The 19,451-nt window shown below is 37.8% G+C and overlaps 1 non-coding gene across 1 annotated transcript; it reads right to left on the bottom strand.

Annotated features, from left to right (window-relative positions):
* Positions 1–2,806: 2,806 nt before the first annotated feature.
* LOC148548984 (small nucleolar RNA R71) lies at positions 2,807–2,914 on the bottom strand. Its single transcript, XR_015898878.1, has one exon. It is a non-coding gene; the product is annotated as a small nucleolar RNA R71 (small nucleolar RNA).
* Positions 2,915–19,451: the final 16,537 nt, after the last annotated feature.

The raw sequence follows: 19,451 nt of genomic DNA, 5'->3' as shown, positions 1-19,451 counted from the left end.
TCTTCGTGGTATAAGTTAGAACCCATGGACGGCCATTCCCGAGATCCGAAAAGTCTAAACCTTGTCTGTGGTATTCCGAGTAGGATCTGGGAAGGGATGGCTGTGACGAACTTCAAACTCGCGAGTGCTGGGCGTAGTGATAGACGCAAAAGGATAGTAAATCCTATTCCAGTATGATCGAGAACCGACAGATGATTAGCCATGTAGTGACAGCGCATTGGACCATTTTCACAGAGAGGACGGGATGTAGCCATTGACAATGGTGATGCCCAACATAAAGCTTGCCATGGAAGGGAGTAGGAATGATTGGATGAAGACAGCAGGAAAGCAGAGGTTCAGGAGGAACGAAAGCATCTCTATACACTTATCTGAAATTCTCACTAATAAATTACATAAGTATCTCTATCCTAGTTTATATTTTAATTATGTTTTAATTATCAATTCACCATAACCATTTGAATCCGCCTGACTGAGATTTACAAGGTGACCATAGCTTGCTTCAAGCTGACAATCTCCGTGGGATCGACCCTTACTCACGTAAGGTTTATTACTTGGACGACCCAGTGCACTTGCTGGTTAGTTGCGCGGAGTTGTGACAAAGTGTGATTCACGTTTGAGAGCACCAAGCCTTTGGCTCCATTGTTGATGATCGCAATTTCGTGCACCAAGTTTTTGGCGCCGTTGTCGGGGATTGTTCAAGTTTGGACAACTGACGGTTCATCTTGTTGCTCAGATTAGGTAATTTTATTTTAATTTTAAGCTTTTTATTTCTTATTTTCGAAAAATACAAAAAAAGTTTCTTCTTTTTTGTTTTTCCCAAAATAATTTTCGAAAAAACCAAAAAAATTCTTATAAAATCATAAAACCAAAAATAATTTTGTGTTTCTTGTTGGAGTCTTGTGTGAAATTTTAAGTTTGGTGTCAATTGCATCTTTTTAATTTTTCTCAAAATTTTCGAAAACTCATGCATTTGTTCTTCATGATCCTCAAGTTGTTCTTGATGAATTTCTTTGTTTGATCTTTAAATTTTTCTTGTTTGGTGTCTTTTCTTGTTTTTCATATGCATTTTCAATTTGTTAGTGTCGTTACATTAAAAATTTCTAAGTTTGGTGTCTTGCATGTTTTTCTTTTCTTAAAAAGTTTCAAAAATAAGTCTTGATGATTCATCTTGATCTTCAAAGTATTCTTGGTGTTCATCTTGACATTCATAGTGTTCTTGCATGCATCATTTGTTTTGATCCAAAATTTTCATGCATTAAGTCTTTTTGATGTTTTTCTCTTTCTTCATTAAAAATTCAAAAAATCAAAAAAATATCTTTCCCTTTTTCACTCATAAAATTCGAAGATTTGAGTTGACTTTTGCAAAAATTTTTAAAATCTATTTGTTTCTTATGAGTCAAATCAAATTTTCAATTTAAAAAAATTCTATCTTTTTCAAATCTTTTTCAAAAATCAAATCTTTTTCAAAAATCAAATCTTTTTCATTTTTCTTTCATAATTTTTGAAAATTTCAAATTGATTTTCAAAAATCTTTTTCTTATTTTTATTTCATATTTTCAAAATTTATGCTAACAATTAATGTGATTGATTCAAAAATTTTAAGTTTGTTACTTGCCTAGTAAGAAAGGTTCAATCTTTAAATTTAAAATCTTATTTTTTTGTTTCTTGTTAGTCAAGTAATCAACTTTAATTTTCAAAATCAAATCTTTTTAAATTTCTTTTTCAAATCTTTTTCAAATAAGTTTCAATCACATCTTTTTCAAAATTAATTTCAAAATCTTTTCTAACTTATTTTCTAACTTCTTATCTTTTCAAAATTGATTTTCCAATCTTTTTCAATTAATCTTATCTTTTTGTTTGATTCATATCTTTTTCAAAACTACCTAAGTAACTCTCCCTTTCTAATTTTTGAAAATCCCTTCCTTCTTTTTCAAAATTCTCTTTTTTTTAACTAATTGTTTTAATTTTTACTTTAATTTAATTTAATTTTTCTTTTTTGTATTTTCGAATTCTAACTTTAAATTTAATTTAAAAACAAAAATATTTTTCTTTTCTTTTCAATGATTTTCGAAAATTCTTCTCCCTCATCTCCTTCTAATTATTTATTTATTTACTGACACTCCTCTTCATCTAAGAATTTGAACCCACTCCTCTCCCCTGTGTTTGGATTCTTTTCTTTTCCTTCTTCTATTCTTATCTTCTACTCACATAAAGGAATCTCTATACTGTGACATAGAGGATTCCATATTTTCTTTTCTGTTTTCTTCTTTTTCATATGAGCAGGAACAAGGATAAGAACATTCTTGTTGAAGCTGATCCTGAACCTGAAAGGACTCTGAAGAGGAAGCTAAGGGAAGCCAAAGCACAACTCTCTGGAGAAAATTTGACAAAAATTTTCGAAAAAGAAAGAGACATGGACGAAAATAATAACAATGCAAGGAAGATGCTTGGTGACTTTACTGCACCAAATTCCAACTTACATGGAAGAAGCATCTCAATCCCTGCCATTGGAGCAAACAATTTTGAGCTTAAGCCTCAATTAGTTTCTCTGATGCAACAGAATTGCAAGTTTCATGGACTTCCATCAGAAGATTCTTTTCAGTTCTTAACTGAATTCTTGCAGATCTGTGATACTGTTAAGACCAATGGGGTTGATCCCGAGGTCTACAGGCTTATGCTTTTCCCATTTGCTGTAAGAGACAGAGCTAGAGTATGGTTGGACTCTCAACCTAAAGATAGCCTGAACTCTTGGGATAAGCTGGTCACGGCTTTCTTAGCCAGGTTTTTTTCTCCTCAAAAGCTTAGCAAGCTTAGAGTGGATGTTCAAACCTTCAAATAGAAAGAAGGTGAATCCCTCTATGAAGCTTGGGAGAGATACAAGGAACTGACCAAAAAGTGTCCTTCTGACATGCTTTCAAAATGGACCATCCTGGATATATTCTATGATGGTCTGTCTGAGCTATCAAAGATGTCACTGGACCATTCTGTAGATGGATCCATTCACCTAAAGAAAACGCCTTCAGAAGCTCAGGAACTCATTGACATGGTTGCAAAGAACCAGTTCATGTACACTTCTGAAAGGAATCTTGTGAGTAATGGGACGCCTCAGAGGAAGGGAGTTCTTGAAATTGATACTCTGAATGCCATATTGGCTCAGAACAAAATATTGACTCAGCAAGTCAATATGATTTCTCAAAGTCTGAATGGAATGCAAGCTGCATCCAACAGTACTCAAGAAGCATCTTCTATAGAAGAAGCTTATGATCCTGAGAACCCTGCAATAATAGAGGTGAATTACATGGGTGAACCTTATAGAAACACCTATAATCCCTCATGGAGAAATCATCCAAATTTCTCATGGAAGGATCAACAAAAGCCTCAACAAGGCTTTAATAATGGTAGAAGAAACAGGTTTAGCAATAGCAAGCCTTTTCCATCATCCACTCAGCAACAGACAGAGAATTCTGAGCAGAATCCGTCTAGCTTAGCAAATATAGTCTCTGATCTATCTAAGGCCACTTTAAGTTTCATGAATAAAACAAGGTCATCCATTAGAAATTTGGAGGCACAAGTGGGCCAGTTGAGTAAAAGAGTCCCTGAAACCCCTCCTAGTACTCTCCCAAGCAATACAGAAGAGAATCCAAAAAGAGAGTGCAAGGCCATTACCTTACTTGGTGTGGCCGAACTCAAAGAGAAGGAGGAAGACGTGAATCCTAGTGAGGAAGACCTCCTGGGACGCTCAGTGACCAATAAGGAGTTTTCCTTTGAGGAACCAAAGGAATCTGAGGCTCATCTAGAGACCATAGAGATTCCATTGAACCTCCTTCTGTCCTTCATGAGCTCTAATGAGTGAGACTTGGGAAGATGAACCTCCTTTGCTCACTAATGAACTGAATGCATTGGATAGGCAGAAATTACCTCAAAAGAAATAGGATCCTGGTAAATTCCTAATTCCCTGTAATATAGGCACCATGACCTTTGAGAAGGCTCTGTGTGACCTGGGGTCAGGCATTAACTTAATGCCACTCTCTGTAATGGAGAAACCTGGGATCTTTGAGGTGCAAGCTGCCAGAATCTCATTAGAGATGGCAGACAACTCAAGAAAACAGGCTTATGGACTAGTAGAGGACGTGCTAGTAAAGGTTGAAGGCCTTTACATCCCTGTTGATTTCATAATCCTAGACACTGGGAAGGATGAGGATGAATCCATCATCCTTGGAAGACCCTTCCTAGCCACAGCAAAAGCTGTGATTGATGTGGACAGAGGAGAGTTGATCCTTTAACTGAATGAGGACAACCTTGTGTTTAAAACTCAAGGATCTCTTTCTGTAACTATGGAGAGGAAGCATGAAAAGCTTCTCTCACTGCAAAGTCAACCAAAGCCCCCACAGTCAAACTCTAAGTTTGGTGTTGGGAGGCCACAACCAAACTCTAAGTTTGGTGTTGAACACCCACATTCAAACTCTATGTTTGGTGTTGGGAGGTTCCAACCTTGCTCTGATTATCTGTGAGGCTCCATGAAAGCTCACTGTCAAGCTATTAACATTAAAGAAGCGCTTGTTGGGAGGCAACCCAATGTTATTTAATCATATCTATTTTATTTTCTTTTTGTTATTTCATGTTTTATTAGGTTGATGATCTTGTGGAGTCACAAAAATTACTGAAAAATCAAAAACAGAATGAAAAACAGCATTAAAAATAGCACACCCTGGAGGAGGAGCATTCTGGCATTTAAACGCTAGAAACAAGCATCTGTCTGGCGTTTAACGCCAGAAACAAGCACCAAGCTGGCGTTTAACGGCAGAAACAAGCATCTACCTGGCGTTAAACGCCAGAAACAGGCTACATTTGGGCGTTTAACGCCAGAAACAAGTAGCAGTCTGGCGTTAAACGCCAGGATTGCACAACAAGGGCATTTTACACGCCTAATTGGAGCAGGGATGTTAAGTCCTTGGCCCCACTGGATCTGTGGACCCACAGGATCCCTACAGGATCTGTGGACCCCACAAGATCCCCACCTACCTTCTTCTCTCCTCTTCATACCTTTTCATAACTCTCTTCCCCAAATATCCTTCACCAATCACCTCGCTCACTCTTCCCCATCATCTCTTCACCACTCACATCCATCCCCTCTTCCCCAAAAACCCCACCTACCTTCAAATTCAAACTATTTTCCCTCCCAAACCCAACCCTAATGGTCGAACCCTAACCCTCCTCCCACTCCTATATAAACCCCTCATTCCTTCTTCATTTTCACACAACACAACCCTCTCTTCTTCCCCTTGGCCGAAACCACATTTCTCTCCCTCTCCTCCATTTCTCTTCTTCTTCTTCTTCTTCTTCTTTCTTTCTTCTTTTGCTCGGGGAGGAGCAAAAATTTTAAGTTTGGTGTGGTAAAAGCATTGCTTTTTATTTTTCCATAACCATTAATGGCACCTAAGGCCAGAGAAACCTCTAGAAAGAGGAAAGGGAAGGCAATTACTTCCACCTCTGAGTCATGGGAGATGGAGAGATTCATCTCAAAGGTCCATCAAGACCACTTCTATGAAGTTGTGGCCAAGAAGAAACTGATCCCTGAGGTTCCTTTCAAGCTCAAAAAGAATGAGTATCTGGAGATCCGACATGAGATCCGAAGAAGAGGTTGGGAAGTTCTCACCAACCCCATTCAACAAGTTGAGATCTTAATGGTTCAAGAGTTCTATGCAAATGCATGGATCACTAGGAACCATGATCAAAGTGTGAACCCGAATCCAAAGCATTGGCTTACCATGGTTCAGGGGAAATACTTAGATTTCAGTCAGGAAAATGTAAGGCTGGCATTCAACTTGCCAATGATGGAAGAGAACGCACGCCCCTACACTAGAAGGGTCAATTTTGATCAAAGGTTGGACCAAGTCCTCATGGACATATGTGTAGAAGGAGCTCAATGGAAAGTTGACTCAAGAGGCAAGCCGGTTCAATTGAGAAGACTGGACCTTAAACCTGTAGCTAGAGGATGGTTGGAGTTTATTCAACGCTCAATCATTCCTACTAGCAACCGGTCTGAAGTTACTATAGACTGGGCCATCATGATCCATAGTATCATGATTGGGGAGGAAGTGGAAGTTCATGAGATTATACCTCAAGAACTCTACAAGGTGGCTGACAAGTCCTTTACTTTGGCAAGGTTAGCCTTTCCTCACCTCATTTGCCACCTCTACAATTCGGTTGGAATTGACATAGAGGGAGACACCCTCATTAAAGAGGACAAGCCCATCACTAAGAAAAGGATGGAGCAAACAAGAGATCATGGACCTCAACAAGAGCATGAGGAAATTTCTCACCATGAAATCCCTGAGATACCTCAAGGGATGCACTTCCCTCTGCAAAACTATTGGGAGCAAATCAACACCTCCCTAGGAGAATTAAGTTCCAACATGAGACAACTAAGGATGGAACACCAAGAGCATTCCATCATCCTCCATGAGATTAGAGAAGATCAAAGAGCTATGAGGGAGGAGCAACAAAGACAAGGAAGAGACATAGAGGAGTTCAAGAGCACCATTGGTTCTTCAAGAAGAGGAAGATGCCACCCTCACTAAGGTGGACCCGTTCCTTAATCTCCTTGTTCTTATTTTTCTCTGTTTTTCGTTTACTATGCTTTATGTTTATTTATGTTTGTGTCTTTACTATATGATCATTAGTATTTAAGTGTCTATGCCTTAAAGTTATGAATCCATCACTTCTCTTAAATGAAAAATGTTTTAATTACAAAAGAACAAGAAGTGCATGGTTTCGAATTCATCCTTGAAACTAGTTTAATTATTTTGATGTGGTGACAATACTTTTTGTTTTCTGAATGAATGCTTGAACAATGCATATGTCTTTTGAAATTGTGGTTTATGAATGTTAAATATGTTGGCTCTTGAAAGAATGATGAAAAAGGAGAAATGTTATTGATAATCTGAAAAATCAAAAAATTGATTCTTGAAGCAAGAAAAAGCAGTGAATACAAAAGCTTGCAAAAAAAAGAGAAAAGAAAAATGGCGAAAAAAAAGAGAAGAAAGAAAAAGAGAAAGCAAGCAGAAAAAGCCAAAAGCTCTTTAAACCAAAAGGCAAGAGCAAAAAGCCAATAGCCTTTAAAACCAAAAGACAATGGTAAATAAAAAGGATCCAAGGCTTTGAGCATCAGTGGATAGGAGGGCCTAAAGGAATAAAATCCTGGCCTAAGCGGCTGAACCAAGCTGTCCCTAACCATGTGCTTGTGGCGTGAAGGTGTTAAGTGAAAACTTGAGACTGAGCGGTTAAAGTCAAGGTCCAAAGCAAAAAAAGAGTGTGCTTAAGAACCCTGTACACCTCTAAATGGGGACTTTAGCAAAGCTGAGTCACAATCTGAAAAGGTTCACCCAGTTATGTGTCTGTGGTATTTATGTATCCGGTGGTAATACTGGAAAACAAAGTGCTTAGGGCCACGACCAAGACTCATAAAGTAGCTGTGTTCAAGAATCAACATATTGAACTAGGAGAATCAATAACACTATCTAAATTCTAAGTTCCTATAGATGCAAATCATTATGAACTTCAATGGATAAAGTGAGATGCCAAAACTATTCAAGAGGCAAAAAGCTACAAGTCCCGCTCATCTGATTGGAGCTAAGTTTCATTGATATTTTGGAATTTATTGTATATTCTCTTCTTTTTATCCTATTTGATTTTCAGTTGCTTGGTGACAAGCAACAATTTAAGTTTGGTGTTGTGATGAGCGGATAATTTATACGCTTTTTGGCAATATTTTTACATAGTTTTTAGTATGATTTAGCTAGTTTTTAGTATATTTTTATTAGTTTTTAAATAAAATTCACATTTCTGGACTTTACTATGAGTTTGTATGTTTTTCTGTGATTTCAGGTAATTTCTGGCTGAAATTGAGGGACTTGAGCAAAAAAATCAGATTCAGAGGTTGAAGAAGGACTGCAGATGCTGTTGGATTCTGACCTCCCTACACTCAAAGTAGATTTTCTGGAGCTACAGAATTCCAAATGGCGCGCTCTCAATTGCGTTGGAAAGTAGACATCTAGGGCCTTTTAGCAATATATAATAGTCCATACTTTGCCCGAGTTTAGATGACGCAAACTGGCGTTCAACACCAGTTCCATGCTGCATTCTGGAGTTAAATGCCAGAAACAGGTTGCAAAGTGGAGTTAAACGCCAGAAACAGGTTACAAACTGGCGTTCAACTCCAAAAGAAGCCTCTACACATGTAAAGCTCAATGCTCAGCCCATGCACACACCAAGTGCGCCCCAGAAGTGGATTTCTGCATCAATTACTCATTTCTGTAAACCCTAGTAACTAGTTTAGTATAAGTAGGACTTTTTACTCTTGTATTTACATCTTCGAATCATCTTTGGATTATCTTTTGATCCTTTGATTATGTTTAGGGGGCTGGCCTCTCGGCCATGCCTGGACCTTGTTCTTATGTATTTTCAACGGTAGAGTTTCTACACACCATAGATTAAGGTGTGGAGCTCTGCTGTTCCTCATGAATTAATGCAAAGTACTATTGTTTTTCTATTCAATTCAAGCTTATTCCTATTCTAAGATATTCCATCGCACCCAAAAACATGATGAATGTGATGATTATGTGACGCTCATCACCATTCTCACCTATGAACGCGTGCCTGACAACCACTTTCGTTCTACATGAAGATGAGATAGAATGAATATCTCTTAGATATCTAATATAGGGGACCGAGTCCGAGATATTAGAATCTTCATGGTATAGGTTAGAACCCATGGACGGCCATTCCCAAGATCCGAAAAGTCTAAACCTTGTCTGTGGTATTCCGAGTAGGATCTGGGAAGGGATGGCTGTGACGAGCTTCAAACTCGCGAGTGCTGGGTGTAGCGACAGACGCAAAAGGATAGTAAATCCTATTCCAGTATGATCGAGAACCGACAGATGATTAGCCATGCAGTGACAGCGCATTGGACCATTTTCACAGAGAGGACGGGATGTAGCCATTGACAACGGTGATGCCCAACATAAAGCTTGCCATGGAAGGGAGTAGGAATGATTGGATGAAGACAGCAGGAAAGCAGAGGTTCAGAAGGAACGAAAGCATCTCTATACTCTTATCTGAAATTCTCACTAATGAATTACATAAGTATCTCTATCCTAGTTTATATTTTAATTATGTTTTAATTATCAATTCACCATAACCATTTGAATCCGCCTGACTGAGATTTACAAGGTGACCATAGCTTGCTTCAAGCCGACAATCTCCGTGGGATCGACCCTTACTCACATAAGGTTTATTACTTGGACGACCCAGTGCACTTGCTGGTTAGTTATGCGGAGTTGTGACAAAGTGTGATTCACGTTTGAGAGCACCAAGCCTTTGGTGCCATTGTTGATGATCGCAATTTCGTGCACCATAACTCCATGCAATTGTGGGTTGGGTTCGATTCCCATAGTTTGAGCCTTTGTGCTTACATGTATTCTCTTGGAATTTGATTTGTTTTGACTAAGTATTAGCATTCGTATAGTTAGTTGCATTCATTTAGATAGTTGCATTTAGATGATTTAGTTGCATTGAATAAATATCATACCCTTTGCTTCATCCTTGGTTAAGCATAAGGACATGCTTGGTTTAAGTGTGGGGAGGTTGATAAACCCCTTTGTAGGGTTTATCCTGTGTTGAATTTAGAGCATTTTGATAACCTTTTCTCACATTTATTCAATGAAATAGCATGATTTTGTGATTGTCTCCGTAATTGTGCTTAGATGTGAAAATATGCTTTTTAGACCTTTAATTTGATCATTCTGATTCACCTTTGATTTCTACTAGATGTCTTGATGTGTTTGCTAGTGATTTCAGGTTGAAAAGGGCTAGGAAGGGATCAAAGGAGTGAAAGGAAAGCATACAAAGTAGAGAAATCATGAAAAGCCAAAGATTTGAAAAAGCCAATGGGCGCGCGCGCGCACTATGCGCATTCGCGCGGATTGGGAAATGCCCCAGGGGCGCGTACGCGTGCTGTGCACGTACGCGTCGAAGGCCGCACGTGATTCCTTTAGTCAAACACGTGACTGGTGATTTTGGAGGGTTTCCAACCCCATTTGGAGCTGAGTTTTTCACGGAAAAGGCTAAAAAGACCAAGGAATGAAGGGGAAGGCATATCATAGACACATACACATTAGGTTAGTTTTAGTTTTAATTTTAGAGAGAGAAGCTCTCATTTTTCTCTAGGATTAGGGTTAGGATTAGGTTTAGTTTTTAGATCTAGCTTTTAATTCATGTCCTCTTCTACTTCTTCTTCTTAATTCTTTGTTGTGACATTTATCATTCTTCTATTGTTTGTTATATTTTCTTCTACTTTGTTTGTAGATCTACTTTTATTCATTCTATTCTCTTTTAATGCAATTTAAGGTAATTCATGATAGTTGTGTTTCTTTTGATTGTTGTTATTAATTCTTTGCAATAATTGTTGTTAGATTTCCTTGATGATGCCAATTTACTATGCTTTTCTTTTGTGCCTCCCAAGTGTTTGATGAAATGCTTGGTTGGATTTTGGTATAGATTTTTATCCCTCTTGGCCTAGGTGGAGTAATTAGTGACGCTTGAGTTATCTAATTCCTTTGTTGATCGATAATTAGAAGTTGCTAATTGATTTGGATACCACTAATGCTAGTCTTTCCCTTGGGAGTTGGCTAGGACTTATGGAATCAATGAATAATTTGTGGTCACAATTGAGGAGGATAACTAGGATAGGACTTCTAGTTCTCATATCTTGCCAAGAGCCTTTTTAGTTGTTAGTTTATTTTCTTTGCCATTTATATTTCTTGTCTAAAATCTCAAAAAAAAAAAAACCCCAAACATACCTCATAACCAATAACAAGGACACTTTATTGCAATTCCTAGGGAGAACGACCCGGGGTTCAATACTTCGGTTTATAGATTATTAGGGATTTGTTACTTGTGACAAACAAATTTTTGTATGAAAGGATTAGTGTTGGTTTAGAAACTATATTGCAACGAGCTTTCATTTGTGAAATTCTAAATTACACAAAAGTCCCTCTCATCAACGACATGCAACGTCAAAACTGAAACCTACGTTACCAAACCTCAAAGTCTTTAACCAAACATAACCGAACACTAATGCAGGGGTTTTCAAAATATAAATACATACTGAAATGATAAAACGAAGCAGCGGCGGTCCTTAAACCGGTTCGGCGGTAGCTCTGGCAGCCACCTCAAGTAGCAGCAGCTACTGGACTCCGGCAACGGCAACTGAAATTAACATGCAACGACAATAAAGCTTCCGAAATCTCAAAAGAAACGTAGGCCAAACCCAAAACCCTTACCGGAAGTGCGTTCTCCGGTGGCAGAGGCAGCTTCGTCCCCTCTCATCCACAATCAGCCTCGATGGAGATGGAAGTTGGCAGCGACGGTGGAGGTTCCGACGAAGGCGACGCTGGCGACTGGGTGCGGCGGTTGGACCTCAGCTCAGCATCAGATGCTTCTCTCTCTCTTTCACGCATCCTTCTCCCGTGACAGAACAATGGCGGCAACGGTGTGGAGCACGGCGCGGCGGTGCTGACGAAGCGTGGTGCAGTGGCGGCACAGCTTCTCTGCTCCTTCAACCCCGCGCTCTTTCTCTCAGATCTCCCTCTTGGCAGCACAGCGGCGGCGACGATGGCAGTGATGCTTGCTGGCGCTCCCCCTCTCTTCCTCCTTCTCCCTTTCCCGCGGCTCCCCTCTCCTTCCTTCCCTTTCTTTCTTTTCTTTTATTCTTTCTTCCCTCTCAAAAACTCATGTCTGTGTATGTGTTGGTGAGGAGAAGGGTAAATGAGTGAGTGCCACGTGTGTGTTTTGTGTGTGTGTGTGTGTCTGTGTGGGGTGTAGGGGTGAGTGGGTTAGGGTTTAGGTTAGTGAAGGTAAATTAGGATTTGTATTGTATAATAAAATTAGGAATTTTTGGGTTTAAGATAGGGTAGTAGTTTGTAATAAAAATAAAAGTATATAGTAAAAATCTAAATTCAAATTAAATATATAATAATTATCTTTAAAGTACCATTTTATTATCAATTTGAAATCTATTTTCAAATAAATACTAATTAAATGAAAATTGATGATAATTAGATTAATTCTCCTTTTTTTATAAAATAAGGTTAAAAATATAAATATTTAAAATTAAGGTATAGAAAATATTCGCTATTTTTCAATTATAAGGACTCTAAATAATAAATAAGAATTTACTCAACTTATATTTCAAAATCTCTAGAAATATAATCTTAATTAAATATAATAAATCATAAATAATTTATTAATAACTTTTTAAAATTTAGGGTCTTATATCCTACCCTACTTATAAAAATTTTCGTCCTAAAAAATTAACTTAATACACAAAATACTAAAATAGTTTTGAATACTTTACTTTTGCATACTTTAGAAAAGCAGGGTCTTGGCATATATGTGTATATAATTTCCCAAATACCGGAAATCTCGTAAAACTTAGGTGTAAGGGAAAAGTGTGGTCTGAAATAAAAATCACAAAATGGTTTAAAATAAAGATATCACATGGGGCTACTATTTTACCAAAACTTGAAGTACAAGAAGGTGCAAGTGTTCTAGTTAGGTGTGTGCAAAAATAAAGGGGTATCTAGATGGCAAAAGTTTGAAAACAGGCCGACGTAAACAAACAGGATAACGTCTGCGGACAGGCCTCGTACCAACTTTAGATCTTCAACATCCCAACTCCATTAGTCACTTCAGAACTCCATGACCTGTCACAAGCCTAACATCTGCAGACTTTCACGAAGAACAAACTACCATACTCTTTACAACATTGCACACTTACCGATCCACCTTTTCACGTTCACGAATAGCATTGTAACATTTCATTTGCTACGCTTTAAGGGTCATACGTGACTCTAAAGCAATCCTCGAGATTATTCAGAAGGATACAAGACCTTGGAAAAGGACAAGTGATAGGGACAAAATCCGCAAGAGTTTGAAAAGATTGTTGAGATCGCAAGTAATCAAGGATGCACAAGGATTGAAGAGTGTGTCAGAAAGAAAAATTATTCTGGCAATCTCAAGAATGATTCCTGAATCAACAAAACCCGATAGGAATAACAAAAGGAACAGTAGTGCTGTAGTTTGAAACAAAATCAAGTCGAGTCAAGGAATATGAGGTTTACAGAAAAAGAATGTTTAAGACCAAAGACAAAGCTCATAAGACTCGAGTAGAATTAATAATACTTTCGAATGAATTATTCATAAAGAATGGAAACTTGTTCAAAAACCATTTCACATTTTCAAAGAAAAGGTGCGCAATAAACATTTTGTAAAAGAATAACAAGCATGTAAATGTGGCATTACTCTAATACAATTTTATGTTGAAATAGATTATGTAGAGTTTTAAAACAAATGAACACGAGTTTGGCTAAAAGCGAATTATTTTCTCAAATATTTAGAAAGGTAGTTAGGTGCACAGCTTGACCAAAAGTATGTGTAAAACTGGGAAGGAAATTAAAGGTTTTTTAAAAAATTTCTCAAAGTTCATATTCAATTAAACGTGTATGAAAGTTATACCAAAGATAGAAGTCAAACTCTATTTAGAAAAGAGAAATCCGAGGTAAAAATTTTCGTAAACACACTTTTATCAAAAATAGGGTTCCGCGTATGCGAACACCCTTCTGCGTACGCATGGGCGTTAAAATACCCATCTCGCGTACACATGCCACCTACGCGTACGCGAGTATGTGAAACAGAAGGCTGGTACGCGTCGTGTACCAACTGCCGCGTACGCGAGTGCCTGCAAATTTTCATCTTTGCATACGCGTGCCAAAGCCGCGTATGCACGGTAAGGTCTTTAGAACTTCACATGAAGAAGTGTGTGCTAAGTCAAAACAACCTTATCAAAATTTAGTAAATGATTTTCAATTACCATCAAGCAAGAAAATTTAATTTGAAACTCCTTTAAAGAGAATTCAAAACTTCTTTAAAAATAGTTCAAAAGAAAACTCCGAAAGTATACTTGAAATTACTACCTTCACAAGAATATTAAAGAGATTAAGATGCACTTAAAAGGGAAATCACCCATACGAGAAATGGTCTTTAAATCAAGGGAATTCAAATAAAAATTCACTAGGCTTGGAATATCAAACAAGTTTTCGATTGATCCCAAGGAATACAAGACTCGTAAGGAAAGACAAAACAATTCATAGTAAATTTTCAAAAAATAATCTTTGACTAAAGAACTTTGATAAAAACAATAAGAGGACAAAAGGTGCACTAGGTTGAGATAAATCAAAGCTGACTCAGATGAGTATGAGATCCATAAGAGAAGGAAAACTAAGGTTAATGGTGACGTTCACAAAAGTAAAAAAGTAATTAAAAACAAAATCAAGTATGACATCTATAGAAATGAAAAGCTTGAAAAGGAATTGGTCTGTTCTAAAAAGGAAGGACACGAGTCCAATATTTTGAAAAAAAAGAACAATTGCATAAACCATGTATTATGCTAAACCAAATTCAACTGAAAAGAGGCAAAAATCTTTCTTGTGAAAAATATCTAAATACATAATTAAATAAAGATATTCGTAAAAACTACAATATGGTTGCTAGAAAATCAAGTTGTATTTTGTTTTATTTTTTTTAAATAAGTATATTTTCATAAATTGGTAGAAGAACTAGCGAGATATTGGGAGTAAATAGTTTTTAGCTGCATAAAGAATTTTCAAAGTTTTATATAGAGAAAGTTATATTGTAACACCCTAACTACCAAAGCTTACGCTTCCGGCTGCGCAACTCTGATAGTTCGGACATTACGACGACTCTTATACTATTTAATACTAAAATATGAGTCTGTTTAAAACTTTAAACTGCAATACCGCTCCGAAAAATACTTTTGTTCGAAAACGTGCATCCATAGATACCATACAACTTACAAAAACTCATAAAGAGTACATCCATATATATACTTATATATATAAATAATATTACAAGTATTAACCAATACAATTCCTATTCCTCTTACAAAATATATCAAGATAAAGGCGAGGGAACAATATATAATAACTAAAGGAATACAGAGAATCTCAACAATAACTAAATAAACTCTTCGTGACTTCTGCGTCCATATCCTGAAAGGGAAAAAATGTAGGGGGGGGTGAGAACATCATCCTCGAAAGGGTTCTCAGTAGAGGGTTTTTGGGAATTACTGTAATAGGATACGTGAAGATAAACCGTACCAGTGATTAATAACCGTCTTATGCCTCTTTTCAAAAAAATGGTTTACATTAAAAGTAAGGTCAGAAATGTTTTCTAAAAGAGGAACCGTTTATTTCTCAAAAACTCAAAAGCCTTTCAAAAAGGTTTATCTATGCTGAACCAAAATAGCCTTTCATATTTTTCCAAACCAGAAACACAAAACCCAAACCAACCATCGGTCCACCTCATCTCAACCACGGCCCTAGGCCCAAACACTCCAACCAACAACCAATCACCATAGTCCAATAGAGTCTCAGTCGCAAACACAAATAGAAAGATTCAATCACAAACAAACAGTTATTGCTAGTAGAGCAATTAGCAGTTAATCACAAGTAGTCACAAAGGCAAACCAGTACAATATGCACACCCAAACAATGTCACATAGATGCATATGATGCATGCCTGTCCTAGTGGCTGATGATATCATCTGTCGGTTATATAGCCAACCCGACAATTCCTTGTAGCTAACCATTGGACTGTCCTTCTGTCGTGTATCCCCAACTCGAGTTATTCTCGATCATCATCATGATCATAATCATAATCCATATCCAAGACCCTCACTGGTGTATATTCACGGGGGCGAGCTCATCCGGGGCTTTCACAGTGCCCGGCCACCCTTACGACATAGGGTCGACAGAGTATCAAGTCTCAACCTGGAGCACGTGGTGGCTAGCCACTGCTACTACCCAGGGAAACTCGTATCTCAGATAGTAGAAGTGCAACATTCACAATTATCAATATCTCAGCATATATGCATTCATTCTCAGCCATGGATCAACATCCATCTCAGCCATCCGGCTTAAATTCACAATTCATAGTTAGCCATACGGCTCATGACTCATTCGGCAATCAACCATAATTCAATATCATACACAGCCATTTCGGCTCATAACAAAATAGCACCTCCACCATTCAACATTATCAAATTCATGAAATCGGTATTTAAGCCATAAATCACTTTTTCTCAATTCATTTCACTTTTCAAATTTCAACTCTTTTTAGCCTTGGCTTTAAAGATCTCATTTCTCAAATCATCTCAGGCTCATACGCCACTTTTACTCAAAGTAAGTTCCCCTTTTTAAACAAAGCCACCATCGGCATTCTCTTTCCAAAACTTCCAAAAACATGGCAGGTTAATGATTTCTTTGAAGTATTCAAAATCACCCATTGAACAATGGGATTTTATAACAAAAGTTCCTCGGCAGAGTCCCAAGTCTTTAGGGGAGATTAAGTTAACTCATTTCCTCAAATTCACTTAAAATCATTAAGACCTTGGCTTCCTGATTTGAGTAACAAAATAGGATCTAAGCCAAACCGAGTCATGTAATCAATTAATCTTTTCAAAGCCATTTCCTTTACTTAAACAAAAACCAACTTCAACCCCATGAGAAATTCTAAAGCGTTTCAAACTGCTCAGAAATTGTTTTAACCTTGCAAAAATGCAGAACTCAAGGAGTATTTAAAACTTTTCCCAAAACATTTTAGAATGAAACTTGTCAATAGACGTTCAGACTCTTTCAAAGTCATTGAAACTTCTCTAATTGAAACTCTCAAGCCAAATTCAAAGGCATAAACCCTTTTCACATTTAAAACAGCCTTAAAGCATAAGTTTTATCTAAATAACCTGTTCACAAGGAAAATATAATACTTTTCTTAAGAAACAAGACTAAATCACGATTTCCTTTTTAATAATTCATTTTAAGAGCATAAGTCATTCCTTTCTTGATAATTCAGATAAAATAGTAGAAGCCGTTAACTCATAAGTTTCCGAATAACGTTTCAGTAAAGTCCCAGATTCTACCGGAATTTCGGCAGCACCTCCCCTAAAACTTGGACTTTGCCACCCTGTTCGGGTCCCAACTAAACCGTTCCACAATCCTTTTCAACTGTCCAGATCCAAAAATCATTTCAAAAGCAAGCTAAATCTAACAGTCACCTCATTTTCATTTTTCAAGGAAACAGTTTGAAAATCAATTTATTATCAGCCAATAAAACTCATTTCCAAGCCTTTAAAGAAACAGTTCAACAACAATCATTTATTAAAACCAGATCATATAAAGTAGGATATTCTATTTTTCAAGAGTATATTCTATTTTTCACATTATCAAGAAAATCAACTTAACTCAAATCAATTTCCAACAGATTAAACTCGATTTCAAAGCTTTAAAAGAATCAACTTCAAAAGCATTTCATTTCACAAAGCCACACAACAGTCCAGTCAAACAAACACCCATAATCATACAAAACAACCAAACAATGCATAGGACTGATATAATCACCAAATACACATCCTCACATCTGTACCCATATGTAATAATTCCAATATACAAAATATAGTTTTTGGAAAGCGCCCCTACCTCAAAACGCAAAACCATAGCCCAAACGCCTCACCGCATCCTTTCCGCCTCAACCCGAAATCAACAATCAAAATCCCAGCTCCGCGTGTTTCTCTCAATGGTAGAAACAACCTCAACGCCACAAGTAAACTCAGATTCTAACTCCTAGAACCATCAACAACGTAAAAACTTTATTACACGGGATAGAACACCAACGCAGGGCTTTCGAAATAGAAATACTTACTGAAACGAAGAAGGGACGGCTGAGCCGAACAGCGGCGGTCTCCGAACCGGTTTGGCGGCAGCATTAATCGTGACCCGCAACAACCGGAGCTTGACCCTATGTTACAAAGCCTCAGAATCTCTGGCCAAACATAGCAGCATATTGATTTTCAAGAGCTCCGAAAATGAAAATGCTTACCGTGAGAAAGGATTAAGGACTAAATCAAACTACAGAAGTTCCGGTGATGGTTCCGGCGACCACAATAGCTTCTCCGGCAGTCATACACGACAGGAGACAACCTCTGCAACAGCTGGTTAGGCGGCGGCAGCATCCGACGGCCATAGAAGCTCCGGCGGTGTCGCGGGTTGTTTCCCCACTGCGAGCTCTCTGTCTCTCTCTCTCGCCCTCTGTTCCGCTGACTGCGGCAATGGCTTCACAGACGAGACCAGGCATGCGGTTTTAGGCCCTCAGCCCCTCCTCACTCGCGTACCCTCTCTCTCCGTGTCTCAGTGTCGACGGCGACTCACGTTGGACCAGCGGCGACGACGATAGCGCGGGCAGTCGCGGTGGCACGAAGAAGCTAGCTCCATGGTGCTGCAACTCGGGGATGGTGACTCGTGAGGGTGACATCGACGGCTCCTGTGGTGGTTGTGACCTTCTTCCCCTCGGCGGCATCAAGCGGCAACGGCAAACCCCAGTGCCACCGGCGCAGATCTTTGCCTCATTCTCGGATCTCACTCCTCTCGTCCCTGCGCAACGCGACGGTGCGGCAGCAGTGACGCCCGCTGGCACCATCCTCCCCCTCTCCTCTCCTCCCCGTTTCTCTTCTCCCACCTTCTGCTTCTCTTTTCTTTCTTTCATGGAAAAGAAACACTACTGCTGAGTTAGGGTAAATGGGATTTCGGGTGCAGCTGGGTGTTGGGGAAAAGGGAACCGGGTCGGGTAACGGGTCGCTGTGTTAGAGTTGCAGTATTTTGAAAATTAGGGTTAGGGGTAATTTGATAATTTCACATAAAATTGGGAATGATATAATAATTGAAACCCAAATTAAATTCAACACTAATTGTATATAGAAAATACTATTTGCTCATCAATTTTACAAATTATTTTCAATAAAATATCCAATTCAAATATTTAGGAATAATATAATTAAATCCTTTATTTTTCAAAGTAGCAGTATTAATATTTAAAATATTAATTATTTAATCCAAACCATATAGAAATCCTTATTATTTCACAACTACCAACTTTATAATTTGAATATAGAAAATAATCCAATAATTGTAAAATTGGATAATAATCTCAATTTATTTCAAATTCAATTAATCAAGACTTGCTCTAATTTTCTTTAATAAAGAAATTTCTGAAATTGAGATTATAAATAACTATATGATTTTGAGACTTGATCATAATAAGACTTTTTAAAAGTTCTGGGTCTTACATTCTACCCACCTTACAAAAATTTTCGCTCGCAAAAATTAAGGTAATACATAAGATCTTACATAGTCTTAGGACTCTCAAATACTCTTAGAAAAGTAAGAAGTCTTAGCATATATGTATAAATGTTCAAATACCGAATAACCATAAGATTTAAATATAGGGATAAGTATGTTGTAAAGCAGAAGATACCAGGTAAG

This window comes from Arachis ipaensis, chromosome B8 (genome assembly GCF_059453495.1).
Source record: "Arachis ipaensis isolate K30076 ecotype BB chromosome B8, ASM5945349v1, whole genome shotgun sequence".
NCBI classification, from domain to species: domain Eukaryota; kingdom Viridiplantae; phylum Streptophyta; class Magnoliopsida; order Fabales; family Fabaceae; genus Arachis; species Arachis ipaensis.
The sequence above is the reverse complement of the archived record's forward strand: the minus strand, read 5'-3'. Positions and strand labels throughout refer to the sequence as shown.